The sequence below is a fragment of the Phacochoerus africanus genome, chromosome 8, assembly GCF_016906955.1.
Source record: "Phacochoerus africanus isolate WHEZ1 chromosome 8, ROS_Pafr_v1, whole genome shotgun sequence".
Classification (NCBI taxonomy): domain Eukaryota; kingdom Metazoa; phylum Chordata; class Mammalia; order Artiodactyla; family Suidae; genus Phacochoerus; species Phacochoerus africanus.
The window spans coordinates 125,139,676-125,152,432 of record NC_062551.1 but is presented as its reverse complement, the minus strand read 5'-3'; positions in this window follow the sequence as shown (position 1 = coordinate 125,152,432).

The following is a 12,757-nucleotide window of genomic DNA, read 5'->3' as shown; positions in this document are numbered from 1 at the left end:
AAATACATATTTTCTCATAGTTCTGGAGACTACTAGTCTGAGATCAAGGTGTCAGCAGGATTGGTTTATTTTGAGGGCCATGAGGGATGAATCTATTCCAGGCCTTTCTCCCTGGCTTGTAGATGGCTCTCTTATCCTCCACTGTGTATCCCTGTACATATTGTGTCCAAATTTCCTCTTCTCATAAGGATAACAATTACATTGAATTAGGGCCACCCTAATACTGCATTTTAACTTAATCACCTCTATAAAGACCTATCTCCAAATGTGATCTCATTCTGAAATAACAGAGTTAGAACTTGAACATATGAATTTTGGAGAACACAATTAATACTGCAACAATAGTAAATTATATTTCAACAACACTTTCAATAAAGGAAGGGAGGAAGGAAGGAAGGAAGGAAGGTGGAATGTCTGGAGTCAGGCATCCTGGGTTCAAATCTTGATTTTTTTTTTTGTCTTTTTTGTCTTTTTAGGGCCACACCCATGGGGTATGGAGGTTCCCCTGCTAGGGGTCAAATTGGAGCTGCAGCTAATGGCCTATGCCACAGCCACAGCAACGTGGGATCCTAGACGTGTCTTCAACATACACCATAGCTCACAACAACGCCGGATCCTTAACACACTGAGCAAGCCAGAGATCAAACCCTCATCCTCATGGATACTAGTTGGGTTCATTAACCTCTGAGCCATGAAGAGAACCTCCCAAATCCTGATTTCTTTTAATGCTCTATGACTCTGAGTATGTTATCAAGACTCTCTGCACTGCATTTTCTACATTTGTAAAATGATAATACTAGTAACATATAAGTCATAGAGTTATTAGGAGAATTAAATGTCAATACTTATAAGATATTTAGAATGCTGCTTGGCACAGAGGAAACACCCAATACAAGTTAGCTGCATTAGCTGCAAAGGTAAACAGATTATCTTATGGAGAACAAAGGGAAAATCTAATGGTTAGGGCATGGATGTGCCTATCTCCCGATGGTAGGTTATTTTTCTAAACCTACTTGTGAAAGCTTGAAAACAGTCTCTTCCAATCTAGGGTGGCATGCTTTGGGACTAATCATTAGTTTATTTAACCTATTCATCTTGCACCTATTAATTAAAGACCGTGTTAGTGCTATTTTGTAATCTTACATTTATAAGAACAGATGTTATACTACTAGTTTTGCTTATCTTCTCTTACTCATTAATATTTTTTCAGTTTTTACTCTCTTCAGGTTTCAATAAAATGCTTAAATAGTGTTTTTTTTTTTATGGAGAATATGCATGGAAGGAACAGTTGCAACATTTAGAAGTTCCTTTATGATTCATGATCAGCAGTTGTGTTCTCATGTCTGTCCTGAAGAAGGGCTGTGGGGAAAACAGAACTGTTTGAGATATAAAGAGCCTCAAGGCAGGCTATTTGAGTGCATATTCATCAACTCCTTACCCAGACACTTGGGGCTATGTAGTCCTCACCCTCTGTTCCAGAGTGCATGACACTGTGGCCCCTTTTATTGATGCACGTGAATCCAATTTAAAGCCTAGATTTTATTTCTCCCCATTTTTATATATATATTTCTCACAGAAGCTTATAGCAAATATCTGCCTTCTTTTCCTACCTTCCTCCTTGCCTCCTATTTTTGTTCCAAATACATTGCTATTTCTTTTTTGAAATTGTTCTCAAGACAATTCTCACACCCTAAAAGGAAATTTTTCGAAGTTTCAGAAATGTGTATTTTGTGACTATATACCTATAGAATCCTAAGCTTTGATTTAAAAGAAACTTCTATGTGGTATTTTAAACTACTTTATGTTACTCTGTACTCATTTAGGTTTTGTACTATATTTTCATTCCTTAGTAAATATTAACTGAGAACCTAGTGCTTTGCTGGATATTTTTAGAGGAATTAAAGGTATTTAAAACAGTGTCCCAATCTTTAGGGAGCCAAGATAGATAGATAGATAGATAGATAGATAGATAGATAGATAGATAGATAGATATAATACAAGGCAGATGTGAGGAGTGCCATAAATGAAATATACCCACATTTCTTTGGGACAAAAGAGAAAACCCTATCTGGAATACAAGAATAGAAGCTTATTATGGACTCATCCATCCAATTGTACTCCTCTAAAAATCACTCCTACATCTCTAATTTCCCATTATCCAGAGCATCATCATGGTAGTAATAGGGATGTTAAACCAAACTGTAGGTCTAATGAGAATAGAAATGAAATTCTTTAGCATGAAATAAATAAACTAAAATAAACCCGTCTCCTATAAGAGAATGCCCCCAGCAGGTAGCTTACTAATGAAAACAATGATTTCCAAAGAGTTGTACTTTTCAAAACTTTTGGCAAAGTGCTAGTTTCTCAGAAGCTTTTCATCCAAAGAAGGAAACCATATGATTAGATGACTTCAGCTTTGCCTTCACCATCACAAACTGAAGGAAATGATGAGGACAGTTACCCATTTCCCACTGCACCTCTCCTCCAAAGTGAAAACTTGGTTGGTGGGAGTGTGGCACAAGCTTGACATAACTAATTGGGGCAAATATTCAGCACGAGGCATGGGAAATTAACCACCAAAGTCTCATTAGCATTAATGTGAATTGCACAGCTAATTCCCTCTCCATTGTGCATAATATTTACTTCATAATGTTTATCCTGACATTCTACAGCTTCCAGCAGGAAGCAATGATTTAGGAGAATGAGGCTGAAAATTCTGTTGGGTTCTTTGCCAGATCCTTTTCACCCTTGTTCATGGACTAGGAGGATGACCTCTGGATGCTTTTTTTGGCCTGAGGGGTAGCCATGTAAACCTCTTGTTCCTCTGCTGCCCAATCCCTCCTCCCTTCCCATCCCTCCCCCTCCAACTGCTGCTGCCCTGCACAGATAGAAACTACAGGAATACATACAGAGGAGTTCCTGTCATGGAGCAGCGGAAATAAATCCGACTAGATCCTCGGGTTAAGGATCCATCATTGCCATGAGCTGTGGTGTAGGCTGCAGACACGGCTTGGATTTCACATTGCTGTGGCTCTGGCATAGGCTGGCAGCTATAGCTCCAATTGGACCCCTAGCCTGGGAATCTCCATATGCTGCTGGTGTGGTCCTAAAAAAAAATAAAATAAAAAAATTAAAATAGGTGAAAGGTTTATTCGATCTGAAGAGAAACCAGAGTATGTGTAACTGGGTCACCATTCTATACAGTAGAAAACTGACAAAACACTGTAAACCAGCTATAATGGAAAAAATAAAACTCATTACATAAAAAGTAACCTACGGAGGTTGACCTCATACGTTTTCCAGAAATCAAGGAATTCTAAACTCAAGGTATGAGCAGCCTGGAAGGATTGGTTTGGCTTCAGGTTTATATGTAAAAGCACCTGCTAGTATCCTTTCTGTCTCTCTCTCCATTTTCAGACCTACATCACCATGGATGTGACCTCCCTAGACAACATCGATCTATCTGTCTGTCTGTTTCATTGCAAAGGTGTTTAGGGCACCCACGGAGTCATGTTATCCAAACTCAAACAAATTTACTACTTTTCCAATGAGCACAAAGATTTTTTAATCTTTTTAACTCCATGTTTCCCTCCTGCCTAATAATGTCTTGACTATGTGAGGCTTTTGACCACACCATGCAGTTGATGCCAACCCTGTGGTCTGTGGTGAGCACCTAGTTTGGTGTGCCTGGGACTTTGGGCCTTCCTGGGTCATTGTATTAATTTGACCTATGGAGGCACCAGAGCCCAAGTATCTATGTCAGTCACACAGGCACTTCATCTCCATAGTATTAACTCCAATAAAAACTCTGGACACTTGGGGTAAAGAAGTCAAAAAAAAAAAAAAAGGTGATACAGTATAATTCTAGTTATATGAATTTCAAAATACAAATGCAACACAATTTGGATAGTGAGAGACAGTATTCATGTAGTATTCATGATTAGGATGAAAACTATGAGTAAATACAAAATGTCATTATATTTAAACCAAGACAGTGGTTACTAGAGGAAAGCAATGAGTTGGGGATTGAAGGGGACCTTATTTTTTTTTTTTTGCTTTGTTTTCAGGGCTACACCTGAGGCATATGGAATTTCCCAGGCTAGGGGTTGGATTGGAGCTACGGCTGCCAGCCTAGACCACAGCCATAGCAATGAAGGGTCGGAGCCGTGTCTGTGACCTACACCACAGCTCATGGCAAATGTGGATTCTTAACCCACTGAGCAAGGCCAGGGATCGAAACTGCATCCTCTTGGATCATAGGTTCATTACCACTGAGCTACAAGAGGGACTTCCTAGAGGGGGTTTTCTTGACCTAGGTGGTCATCACATATTCATTTTGTAGTAAATCTTTGATAATTGATAAAATTGCACTTTTTGGCATGTTTATATCCCAATGAAAATTAAAATGTATATAATGAAATACATAGGTACACAGACTTCTCCCTTCCTAGTTATTTTCCGATGACAATTTTATGAAATGGTTATCATCATGTTAATTTTTCAAACAAGATTCAAACCATTTTCTTCATGTTTCTGTGTTAGTCCTATGTGTGATGATGGTGGTAGAGGTAATTTAATACTTTAAATGATTATAAAATAGCACTTGGTAAGTTATAAATAACTTTGATTTGGTTTAGTAACACATCAAGTTTTGAGTCTTGCCTGGCAGGGTGTTTACTGGAGGTATTTGATAGACACCCTGCCTTGACTGAAGGACTCCTGCCTCTGTGATGATATGCTACTTACCTCGATCCTTCTTCAAGATTAGTACAGGGAAATTTGCCAGCAAGAGCTCTGCCACAAGCATGTACTCTGAAATTGCAATATGAGTAACTATGTCAACACACTGAAAACTTGGACTGGAAAAGAAACTTCTCATTAAAAACTCAGTCTTCCAAACCCTGCTTGAGGGTTACCTGATGAAAAGTGAGGTCTTTCTCCTGCCGGACCTTTGCTGGTCTCTTCTGAGAGGGTTACCTGAGAGAAAGAAGCCATGGGCAATGCTGCCTTATTTAGCAGGCCTCAGGATAATAACCGTAATCACGTATATGCACTACCCTCACAAACTGTCTTTTCTGTGAACCATCACAGGCATTCTAAATCCATTCTCTCATCTCTCCTCCTCTGGGAACTCTGAGCAAATTGGCTTGTTTACCTCATATTTACATCAGAAGGTGGCCCAGTGGCCTGTGTACATTTTGAACTTCACTTACTGGCTGTTTCCCAGAGTGTCCTCAGATAACTGGTAGCTCTTCTCTGAACCATCCTTGAATGTAAAAGTGCTGTTAAAGGCCTTTTTTAAAAGGTTATCAAACAAATTAGTTACTTACAGATGAATGAGAAACCCATTTTTTGGCTAAAACACTTTCCAAATAGCCTAGGGCCATTGCTTCCCCATCAGTCCCTTGTGGTGACAATAATTAGGTTTCCGACCTCAGGTTGAAGATCTTTCTGGGGCAGAGGCACTTAAGTTTCACTCAACCTAATTTGATTTCATCAGGATACCACTGAACGTGAGATTTTATGCCCACAACCTGTAGATAGCAATAGAGAAGAATCAGAAGATGAGTTCACTTGATAAAAATTCTACTTTTCTTGGTCTTTCTCCTCCAAACTAAGTTCAGAAAAATCTAGCCTCAGTCTCTGAGGCAATCCAAGACTCAACTGCATCCTTGCCCTCCCTTCAAAGACCCTTCTGGAGCTCCCAGCTCAGAAGTGGTACCCACCTCCTTTGTCTGCACGAAGAAACATGCTGCTTTATAAGCCGCTCAAAGGATCAAAGTGACCCTGGGCTCACAAAAGATTTATATGATTCATGCACATATTTAATAAAGGCTGGGATTTGATAGTTCTTAACTATTGTAGGTTAACTATCACATTCAGGTATGTTTGGACTTGAAGGAATAAAATAAAGAAAATGCTATTTTTAACCCTTACATAGAGCAGTTTCTACTACTTGATCTAAATTTGGACATTTTGTTGTTTTCTGTGACATATACTAAGGATTATTGTTCATTCCTCACTAGCTCGTACTTTTGTTCATATATTCCACTGATTTCTTTATTGAAAGTGTATATAAATATGTATAGATGTTTAATATTTTAAAACTAGAATTTTGTTTATCTATACTATTAGAATCAAAAACTTAGAAAACCAGATATCTTGAATCTAAAAGAGGAGACTTTAAATAAATGTTTATCTGTGATTATTTTAGTGAAGAGTCAGTTACCAAGTTTACATTACTATGAAAGAGATATGTGGTTATAGAGGTATGTTTAATTGTCTAGTGGAGAGGCTGTTTTTCCACTGATCTTCCTGGTATTTTTCCAAGAACATATGAACTAATAACATCTCAGATGACACAGAGTATCCCATAGCCAAAACATGATTTAAGAAAGGACAGAATTAGTCTTTTCTCTGTCACCTTGTTAAAACCAGAGTAGTCTGCTTACTAATTTCTAATCCTTCCTGTACTACTTCCAGAAGCTATATCTGCGTGCAACCCTCAGGTGTCAAACTCTTTGGGCAGAATTCCTACTCCAAATCTTTTTGTAACTTCCTGTATCTTCTGAGTGAGTGAATATGCAGATCTAGGGCAGAACTTGGCTGTCTTCAGCAGCTCTTGTAAAGGGATCAGATCAGCCTGCCTGGGAGGCTCTTTAATTGGAGCTTTATTGTAATACAATTGTTTCCCACCTGCAAGGCAGCTCTCAGCACTCCAAGCATGTAAGAGGAGAGAAAGCTGGGTTGATGGACAGGCAGTTCCAGCCCAACCTTGCCTGTGTTGGAATGGCCCAAGGTTGGCCCATCTGCTGACCCGACAGCTCCAAATTGGTGTGATTGCCATCAGCGTGGCTGCAAGAGGCTGCCAACCAACAAAGGGGCTTTGTCGTAGTTTTGGACAAGATCTTTCTCCAGATAAAAGGGAAAAGAAAGGAAAAGGCAGGCCTACTCAAGACTAGTTGAGGAAGTGGCCTTTCTTAGAAATGACATGGGGTGTGACAATCAGGGGAATTATTCTGCCTAAGGAGAAAGTGGTACATGGAAACATCAAGGCACTTAGAGGGAAGGATTCGTCTTTTTTCTTTACTTTTCTTTTTTCTTCTCTCTCTCTCTCTCTTTTTTTTTTTTTTTTAATCTCACTTCTGCTGCTAGGTAGCTACTAACCAATTTACTGAGGGGCCTCAGTTCAGTGGCATTTCACACATGAAATAGTTTTTGCTTTTCCAGATACTTCCTTCAGTTGCTCTCTGTCAGCTCCCTTTCAGTTGGGTAGTAGATCCACAAACTTCATTTGTCACTTTAAGTTATTAAAATTATCCCAGCCCAGTTTAAAAAGCCCAGTCTGCTTTTCTCTCCTTGCCTTCCCACTGATTAGACTTGAACTGTGGCTTTGAGGGACTTCCTGTGAGATGGAGAACATGTTCTCCAGGTTCAGTCCTAGTCCAGCTCTGAGTCTGTCACCCTCAGGCCTGGGAACTAAGAGACTGGGGAGGCTGATATTTTCTTTTGAAGTGGGTCATACAGTCAGAGGTGTGGAGTTAGCAGTTTTGAAGTGTGATCTGTGTCTGTGAGTGGTTGTTGCCCTCTTCAGGGGGATACATGTCCATGTAATATATGTGGTTTCCAGTGAGAAGGGTCCAGTTTCACCCTGGCCCTTCTTATCACTAAATAATCCTATCACAGAATATTGGTTTGTTCTCCCTTTACTCTGACAGTGGTCTATGCCTCCAACACAGCTCCCTAGGGAGACCCACCACTCCCATTTCCTTTATTAAGGTCTGTTCTGCTTTAGCATTAACCTCCAAAACCATGGGGAGATTCTTTTGAATGTTCCACCTGCAAATGGAATTGGAACAGCACCCTCCACTTCTCTTCCTTTCCTTTCATCTTCCAAATTCTCCAGAACAAAAGAAGGCATGGGTCTCAATATTTACTCACATCATTCTCAGGATCCAAGTTCAAAGGGTGAAGATCTCTCAGGAAGTTATTCCCCAAGAAAACCTCTATCCACTGTGCCATTCAGCATTGCTGGGGTAGACCCCAAAATGCACACCTCCCTCCTTAAATACACCCTATTCTTTGTGGATGGTTCTCTCTAGACTCCCCTTATTTGGCTTTTTTTTTTTTTTTTTTTTTTTGAGAGGAGCCACTCCTCCAGGTGTACACTGAAAAATATGCCTCATCAGAATAAATGTGCTCAGGAGTTCCCGTCGTGGCGCTGTGGTTAATGAATCCGATTAGGAACCATGAAGTTGCGGGTTCAGTCCCTGCCCTTGCTCAGTGGGTTAACGATCCGTCGTTGCCATGAGCTGTGGTGTAGGTTGCAGACCCGGCTCGGATCCCACGTTGCTGTGGCTCTGGCGTAGGCCGGTGGCTACAGCTCTGATTCGACCCCTAGCCTGGGAACCTCCATATGCCGTGGGAGCAGCCAAAGAAATAGCAAAAAAAAAAAAAAAAAAAAAAGAGAAAATGTGCTCAGTATCTTTCTTTCCAATGGTTAGTCCAGTATGTTATCTTCATCAGAATTCCGTGATGTTCTTAAAAAAATGCAAATTCCTGGACAATACTCCAGATTCATCAAATCAGAATTTCTGTACAGATCCCAAGAATCTCCATTTTAACAAGTTTTATGCTAGGAAGGTTAACACCATAGACTAAGAAGTAAGAGATATAACAGGATACCAGCATACCCTTATCCTTGAGAACATGAAACATTGATTTTTATCCCTCACTTTAAATTAGACTTACCCATGGGACGTTTAAAATATACTTATGACTAATTAGGGAACATATTAAAGAAAATAGGAGGTATTATTCTCCTCTTCAAATCCCACTTGGAATTGCTTACATATTCTTTTCCAAATTTCAGTCATTTTTGACTGTAGCTTATCTCTCTCAAACTTTGATCTCTCAGAATGCAGGAATAATACTGTTACTTATTTAACCATAATTTGTGAAACTGTCTGAGAAATTAAGTGACCTCTATTTGTGTGTGTGTGGTTTGTATTTTCCTGTGTAATTATCATATAAGAATGAAAATGTAATTTTCTCCTTTCACTTCACAAGATAAGCAGAAAGCCCTTTGAGTTCTTGATTTTTGGGGCTTCCTTGACATAGGTAGTAGTTATCAATTTTTTGTACTACAGGGTAACAACTCCTCCTATTTCTCTTCTGATGGCAAAGGCTAATGCTTGTATTAGTATTACTCCTTAAGTTTGCTATGGTATTTTTGACATTCAAGGAGGGAAGCATAGGAATGTTAAATACCTGGAAATGGGGAGTTTCTGTCGTAGCTTGGTGGATTAAGGACTTGATGTTGTCTCTGTGAGGATGCAGGTCAATCCTTGGCCTCATTCATTGGATTAAGAATCCTGCAGTGTGTGCTGCAAGTTGCATTATAGGTTGTAGATGTGGCTCAGATCTGGTGTTGCTGTGACTGTAACGTAGGCCTTAGCTGCAGCTCAGATTAGACCCCTAGCCTGGGCTCCATATGCCACAGGAGTGGCCTTAAAGGGCGGGGGGGGGAACCTGGAAATGGGCAGTGAAATCTTGCATAATTAAAAAACAAAACAAAACTGTGCTGTTTTCTGTACAACTTTCAGATGATCCATCGACTCAAACAAAACAAAATGAAACATAAGAAAGTAAGACCCCTAGAATCACCTAAATTTTAACTATAAATGCTAAGGATTTTTAGGGTACACAGAAATTTTAAATTCCCATTTTCCTGGTGAACTAAAGCTTGTTTTCTTAATCTGAAACTATCTTTTATTTGGAATGTTTAGATCATTTATATTTAACATAATTACTGTATATTGAGGTTTAAATCTACAGTTTTGCCTTCTATATTCTTGGCTACTATATGTTGCTTTCTTGCTTCCTTTATTAGTCTTTCCAAAAAGTGGCTAAGAATCTATGCATTGCAATATTAAATTCAAGAATAAATTAGTATTTTTTTCATTCCCAAGATGCTGCAGAAGCTTTAGATCACTTTTACTCCAATTATACTCCTCTAATTTTTCTGCTATTATTGTCATATAATTTAAAATTTTCCAAAATATAGTAATATATGTTATATATTATGTGTATCATATGTTGTCTGTATAATTACTCATGTATTTACCCTGTCCAACATTCTTCATTTTTTCTAACAGAAAAATCATTTTTTATCTACTTTTAATGTTTCATTTATGATGAGTATTCCAGTGATAAACTTTATTGATTCTATGAAATTTATTTACTTGGCCTTCGTTTTTGATGCTTTACTTTTTCCTCACTGGGTATAGAATCCTAGATTGTCAGCTAATTTTTTTTTCAACCACCTTGAAGATAATATCACTTCATTTTCTTCTAGCTTTTTTATTTATTCATCATTTATTATTTTTTGAGAGATCAGTTATTGCTCCTTTGAAATCAATAGGTCCTTTTTATTTATATGTTTTTAATATTTTTTTTTCTGTTGTTTAAGTAGTGTACTATAGCTTTTGGCTTTTTTTTTGTTTTGTTTTGGTTTTGTTTAGATGTCATTATCCTTATTGAGGTTTACAGTAATTCTCAATTCTTATCTGCATAGATTTTTTTTCTTGTCCATTTTAATTTTCTTTTCTTTGTAGGGTTCTAATTCTAAGCATATAGACTTATGTTTCCTATGCTCTATTCTGTATTTTTCACTTTTTAAATTTTTCTTTACTATAATCAGAATATTTTTTCTGAGCTATTGTTTAGTTCTCTAAATCTTTATTCAGTGAAGTCTAATCCTTTTCTAAAACAATTTCTTTGAGTAATTGATTTTTTTTATTCTTTATTTTTCCTTTTAGTGTTCAATTAATTCCATTTAATAGTTGTAGTTATTTTCCAACATTATCATTTTCTGTTTTAATTCTTGGAATACAACAATCGTAAAGAACTTAAGATCCTTTTTGGTGACTGGCGACTCTATAGGTCTATTCCTATTTGCTACCTTTTCCCTCTTAGTTTATGTTCATGTCATATTTTCTAAATGCCTGTTTTTTTGTTGTTTTTGAGTGCCAAAACTTGAGCATGAAAAAGGGTAGATTGATGTGCAGTTGAAGTTTCTGTTCTGTCATTTGAGGTGTTGGTGGTGGTGACAGGCATCAATAATACTTCAGATCAATTGATATTAATCAAAGATTGAACTGGATAGGTAGGAACTCCAGTCCCTGAAAAAGCTAAACTATTTCTGATTCACTCATATTCCTAGGGCTTTGATCTTTGACATGATAATTGCAAACCCCGTGTAATTAGCAGGGCTTCTCATCTTTGAGAGAGTAATCACTGTGATTTTTATCCACTTAGTTATATGATTTTACTGATAATTCTGCTTGGTTCCTCAGCTTCTCAAACTCTTCTTTCTAATCTGCCAATTAACTTAAGATGGAAAGTGACCCCAAGACTCCAGAGTCATTGCATAAGCTTCACCCATCTCCTGGATCTTGGCTTCAAATCTGGCACTGACATGGTAGCTCGCCAATGTTTTCTAATGGATAGTTGTTTGTTTATTTTATTTTATTTTTTTGGACTAATTATTTTCAACAATAGATTCATTTTGAAAAGAATCTAGGCTGCCATTGCCAAAAGCAGATTAAACATAAAATACTTTAATGATTTTTAATGCTTGCTGCACTTTTTGGCATCCTAATCCAAAGGGAAATGGCACAGTCTGAGCGAACATTTCCTGCAAGACTACCCTCCTGCCCTAGCATTAGACAGCAACTACAAATTCAGGAGTCCCAAGACCACCCTTATTTTAGACTGGGTGTTCACAAATTTGGGGGTTAACAATGGCTCATAGAAAAACTCACAGAACTTAGTAAAGTGGTGTACCTAAATTATAGTTTTATTGTTGCAAAGGGACCTAAATTAGAACCAGCCAAAGGAAGAGACATGTAGGATGAAGGCTGGGAGGTTTCCAAACATGAAGCTTCCATGTCCTCAGGGATGTGCTGCCCTCCTGGCATTGATGTAAGACAATATGCACAGAGTATTGCCAACCTAGAAAGTTCACTATCCAGAGTTTTTATTGGGGCTTTATTATGTAGGCATGATTTATTGGATAATTGCCTATATCATTGAACTAATCTCTATCTACTCTCTCTCACCCAGAGGTCTAGCTAATATCATGTGTTTCAAACCCCTAATCACATGGTTGTTCTTTTTGGCAATGGCTGTCTGCATATGCATCATCTCAGCATAAACTCTCAGGTGTTATCCAAGGGGCCCACCATGAATAACAAAACACTCCAATTCCTCAGGAAATTCCAAAGATTTAGAGATGGTACTGAAGGCAAAGCCTGGACCTCTTTTTTATTTTTTTGGTTTTTAGGACCACACTCACAGCATATGGAGGTTCCCATGCTAGGCATCGAATCAGAGCTACAGTTGCCGGCCTATGCCACAGCCACAGCAACACCAGACCCCAGCCGCATTTTCAACCTATACCACAGCTCACAGCAATGCCGGATCCTTAACCCACTGAGTGAGGCCAGGGATCGAACCTGAAACCTCAAAATTCCTAGTTGGATTCATTTCCGCTGTGCCAAAGCAGGAACTCCTGGACTTCTCTTTGAGCTAAGATAAAGTTCATTACTATGCAGGGAAATATTGTGAAAATTGAGGGAAAATTTCAGTATGTTTTCTTCATAATGTTACCATTACCATATTGCTGACTACAGTAATGTTTAAGATATTTTTGCCAATTTAATACAGCTGTACCAGTCCACACTTGTGACTGTTA